Genomic DNA, 5653 nt, shown 5'->3' with positions numbered 1-5653 from the left:
AGAATATATTCTATATATCTATAATTCTATTATTATAGAATTATTCTATAATTCTATTATAGAATTATATTATTATATAATTATATAATAATAATAATAGAATTAATTATATTAGTTAAAAGAATGAAAAATAAAGAAATAAATATCTCAATAGACACAGAAAAATCATTCAGCACAATTCAACGTCCATTCGTGATAAAAAATGCAACAAAATAGGCACAGAAAGAATATATCTCAACACAACGAAGCTATATATGACAAGCATACAGCTAATTTCATAATAAATGGTGAAAGGATAAAGTCTTTTTCTCTACCATCAGGAGCAAGATAAGGGTGCCCACTCTTACTGCCACTATTCACCAGAGTACAAGAAGCCCTAGACAGAGCAATGAGGCAAGAAAAAAATAAAGGTATCAGAATTGGAAAGGAAGAAGTAAAATGGTCTCTATTTGCAGATGACGTGATTTTATATATAGAAAATCCTAAAGACTCAACAAAACAGTTGTTAGACCTAATCAGTGAATTCTGTGACGTTACAGGATACAAAATTAACACACAAAAATCAGTAGCTTTCTTATACAATAATAATAAAATTTCTGAAAAAATGATCCCATTTACAAAAGATCACAAACAACATAATAATTAGGAATAAATGTAACTAAGGAGGTGAAAGGACTCTATTCTGAAAACTAAGATTTTGATGAAAAAAATTGAAGACCAAATAAATGGAAAGGTATTCCATGTTCACGGATTGCAATAATGAATAATGTTAAAATGTCAATATACTGAAAGTCATCTATAGATTCAGTGCAATCTCAAGACTCTAATGGCATGAAAAATGCAATTCTAAAATTTGTATGGAACCACAAAAGATCCCAAATAGTGGAGAAAATCCTGAGAAAGCAAAACAAAGCAGGAAGTGTCACACTTCCTGACTTCAAGTTATCTGTAAAGCTACGGTTATAGAAAACAGTATGATACTGGCTTAAAAACAGACCAATAGACCAATGGAACACAGTCAAGAGCCCAGAAATAAACTCAAGCATATACAGTCAAGTAATATTTGACAAGAGAACCAAGAATATTCAATGAAGAAAAGTCTCCCAAAAATGGTGCTGGGAACATTGGGCATTCACATGTAAAACAATGAAACTGGACCAAATCTTACACCACTCATAAAAATTAACTCAAAATGGATTAAAGACTTCAATGTAAACTGAAACCAAAAACTCCTAGAACAAAACTCCTTGACATGGATTTTCGTAACGATGTTGGGGATATGACACCTAACACACAAGCAACAAAATCAATAAACAAGTGGGACTACATTAAATTAAAAACGTCTGCACAAGGAAACCACCGACAAAGTGAAGAGACAACTTCTGGAATGGGAAAAAAATATTTACAAAAAAAATTTACAAAAAAATATTTACAAAAAAATTAACCCCTGATAAGGGGTTAATTTCCAAAACATATAAAGAACACATGCAACTCAAAAAAAAAAAAAAAAAACCCACAAATAACTCTATTAACAAGCGGGCAAAGGACCTGATAGACATTTCACCAAAGAACATCCACAGATGGCCAACAGGCACATGAAAAGATGCTCGACATCGCTTACCATCAGGGAAACACCAATCAAAACCACAATGAGGTATCACCCCACGCCTGTTAGAATGGCCATCATCGAAAAGATAAGAGGTCACAAATGCCGGTGTGGACATGGAGAAAAGGGAACCCTTGCACACGGTTGGTGTGATGGTAAATCGGTGCAGCCACTATGGAAGACGGTACGGAGCATCTTCAAAATATTCGAAATAGAACTGTATGATCCAGCAATCCCACTTCTAAGAATATATACAAAGGCAATTAAAACACTAACTCAAAAAGATATCCGCACCCCCATATTCATAGCAGCATGATTGACAATAACCAAAGTCATATAAACCACAAAAGTGTCCACCAATGGATGAATGGATACAGAAGGTGTGGCATATACACAGTGCGGTATTATTCAGCCAACCAAACAAGGAAATCTCACCATTTGCAACAACACGGGTGGACCTTGAAGGCATTATGCTAAGTGAAATAAGTCAGACAGAGGCAAATACTGTAAGATCTCACTTATATGTGGAATCTGCAACAAAACAAAACAAACCTCACAGAAATAGAGATCAAGGGTGCCTAGGTGGCTCAACTGGTTAAGCGTCCAACTCTTGATATTGGCTTAGGTCATAGTCTCATGGTTCGTGAGTTCAAGAGCCCCAAGTCAGGCTCCGTGCTGACAGCTGGGAGCCTGCTTGGGATTCTGTCTCTCTCCCTCTCTCTCTCTCTCTCTCTCTCTCTCTGCCCCTCCGCCCATTCGTGCTGTCTTTCTCTCCTTCCGAAATAAATAAACATTAAAAAAAAAAAAAGTAAAAGAGATCAGACTTGTGGTTACCAGAGGTGAGAGGTGGGAGGAAGGGAAATTATAGAAAGGTGGTCAACAAAGTATGAACCTCCAGCTATAAGATAAATAAGTACCTGGGATATAATGTGTTCTGTCTATAACTAACACTGCTCTATGATACACAAGAAAGTTAGAGAGTAAATCCTGAACATTCTCATCATAAAATTTTTTTGTCTTTTCCTCTTTCTGAATTTTATTGTATCTGTATAAGAGGATGGATATTAGCAGAACCTATTGTGGTAATAATCACTTCACAAGGTATGAAAATCAAACCATCCCGCCTGAAACTTGCACAGGGATGCGTGTTCATTATTTCTCAATAAAACTGGGGGGCGGGGGGGAGGAATTAAAAAACAGACAACAACAAAAGAAAAATCCCCAAAATGCAAACCACAAAGTTCTGTGTATCATCAGGGGGAAAAGTGAAGGGAAGAAAGAGTTGAGGGGAAAACAAGCCTTTCTCCTGCGGTCTCAGAATGTCAGCTGGAGCTGGGAAGGAGTCTTTTATAAGAGAGATAATTCAGAGCGCAAAAATCTCCCGACAGGGCAGGGACAGCCTCTGGGTTGAACAGAGCAACAAGTTCACCTCACCTCCGTGGCCTGGCTGCTCCACAGGTGCATGTGGCCTGAAATAAAGGTATAAATTATCAGCACAGCTATGGGGGCTTAGCCCGCCGGTGCCCTCCATTAACCTTCCACCCTCCTCTGCCTACAATCACCATGTGGAAAAAAGATCCCCCGTGTGGCCTGGCAGAACGTAACGCAAATGTTTCACGGACTTTTGAATTAAGAAAGAAAAAAAAATCCTAACTGTAGCATAGAAAAGACATAGCAATTTAGGGTTTGGCTGTTTCCTATGGAAGGTGTATGGTGTGGGTGTGCGTGTGTGTGTGTGTGTGTGTGTGTGTGTGCGTTCGCGCGCACGCGTGTTTTATCCCTCCTCTATTTTTCCCCTTAAAAAAAAAATAATTGTTAAGTTTTTCAACGTTGTGGCCTTAGGAGGTAATTTGCTAAATAGGACAAAATTAGCTGATTTTTGGACCATTTAAAAGAACATTTCTTTTGAAAGCATATAAAATGTATTAAAGCAATCTTCGAAGTCTTTACCCCTGCTTGAGATTTTAATTTACTCCAAGCTAATAAATTATCCCCCTTCTCAGGAGCTATTGAAAAATTTCAGTTAAATCCTTTTTAAATTTTAATGTGTTCAATTGAATCCCGAGCAATTTAGACACACACACTCACAGCTTGGGGTGGTCAGCTCAGCAAGGCAAGACTGAAAAGGGGTCAGATTAACGCGAACCCCTCCGCCCCCCGGGATTACCAAGGTGGTATTAACGAAGGCGGTTTCTGCCCCCACGTACAGGTCTGATTGTTGGATAATTACTTTTCCACAACAGCATTTAACAAACGCCCCATTTGAAGGCCAAGACCATTTGCTCTCCAGCTGGAGGAAGCCGCAGTAAAGGCAGGAGGAGCTGGAGCTGGGGACGCGAGGGACGGGGCGAGCCGGAAGCCCGGTGGCTCTGATCAGAGACCCAGGCGCCACCTTGGATCTGGGTCCGTTCGGTTGCAGAGTCTGCCAGAGCACAAAGGCTCACTTCATCTCAGGCAGGGCTCTGCCTTACTTCTACACACTTATCAGAAATATTTTTTCAGACTATCAATTATTGTATTTGAACACTGCATCCCCGGCTCGGGGGAGCCTTTAGCAAGCTGTAGCAAAAATCAATCCAGTTTTACAACTTTTACCTTGGCAGAGCTCCAGGTCTTTAGCTACGTTACCCGGTAATTTAAAGATGCCATAGCTCTTTCGGTGGCACGGGTATATTCCTAAGTACGACACGTCCTTGATAATAACGATAATTTTGTGAAGTTTACGCGGCGCAGCCTGGGTAGGGTTAACTCCGGTGGAAGTTGCGAGTGTCACTCAGTCGTTCCACCTGGTCAATAACAGTCATTACAGCAGTGGTTAGCAATACTTATTGTTTTCTCTCCCATCGCTGCTCCTTCCCGTCTTGTCCGTTACACACGCCGGCAGCCAGGAAAGCTAATGTTATTTGATGGGGTAGGAGAACCTATTGCGTTTTGTACGTCACGAATTGGGAATGGAGTCCAAGTCCCATGTGGGACGAACTGGAAGTCTGAGCTAGGATGTGCACAGCTGACCCTTCGCAACTTGCCTCTTTCATTTGCCCCCGGGGCGGGTGCCGAGCCCAGAGCGTCAACCGCCTGTCAGCTGAGCGCACGTTTGCGTGGACCTCGGGACAGGCCGGGTGGCTGGCACCGGGAGAGAAGGCTGCGTAGCAAGAGCCAGGGTGGCATGATTTAAGAGGATACGGTGTTGCTCAGGGAAGCATTTACTACCTCGCGAAAGCCAGGAAATTTGGGCTGCAGCTGCTGTTCTCGGATACGCCAGAGTTGGTGTAAATGGCAGGAACGATTGGCAAATTTTAGGCTTAAGAGCGTCTGTGAACAAATGGAAATAAAGGAGGAAGGCTCACCTTACAGCTGCATTTTGAAGAGACTTGCACGTGGATGTGTTTGAGAAGCAACCAGCATCTCTATGCCTCTGGTGAATCTGCGTGGATAGAGAGACCGGGAAGCAGATACCGCTGGTTTCAGATTCCTTATTGTGTACGTGTAGTTCCAAATGTGGTTGACCTGGTTGCTGTGCATCTCATTTCTTGGAGTTCTCTCGGAGCATCTGACCAGAGGCTTCCAGGACCCTCTTCCTCTGTTTGAGGAGGTCTCCAGGGAACGTTTTGGTAGCTACGGTTGCTGTGAAATCAAAACTGAACAAGCATTAAATGAAAGATAAGTGTTCAGAATGTGAAATTTTTTGAACACCAGCAAATTTTGAAGTTGGCAATTCTCCCACCTCTCCTTCCTTCCTTTCTTCTTCCTTCCTTCCTTCCTTCCCTCCTTCCCTCTCTCCTTTCTTCCTTCCTCCTTCCTTCCTTCCTTCTTCCTTCCTTCCTTCCTTCCTTCCTTCCTTCCTTCCTTCCCTCTCTCCCTCCTTCCTTCTTCCTTCCTTCCTTCCTTCTTCTTCTTCCTTCCTTCCTCCTTTCTTCCTTCTTCTTTCCTTCCTCCCTTCCTTCTTCCTTCCTTCCTTCTTCCTTCCTTCCTCCTTCCTTTTTCCTTCCTTCCTTCCTCCTTCCCTCCTTCCTTCCTCTCTCCTTCCTTCTTTCCCTCCTTCCTTCC

The sequence above is a fragment of the Panthera uncia genome (genome assembly GCF_023721935.1).
Source record: "Panthera uncia isolate 11264 chromosome A3 unlocalized genomic scaffold, Puncia_PCG_1.0 HiC_scaffold_11, whole genome shotgun sequence".
NCBI lineage: Eukaryota > Metazoa > Chordata > Mammalia > Carnivora > Felidae > Panthera > Panthera uncia.
Note: the sequence above shows the minus strand (reverse complement) of the source record.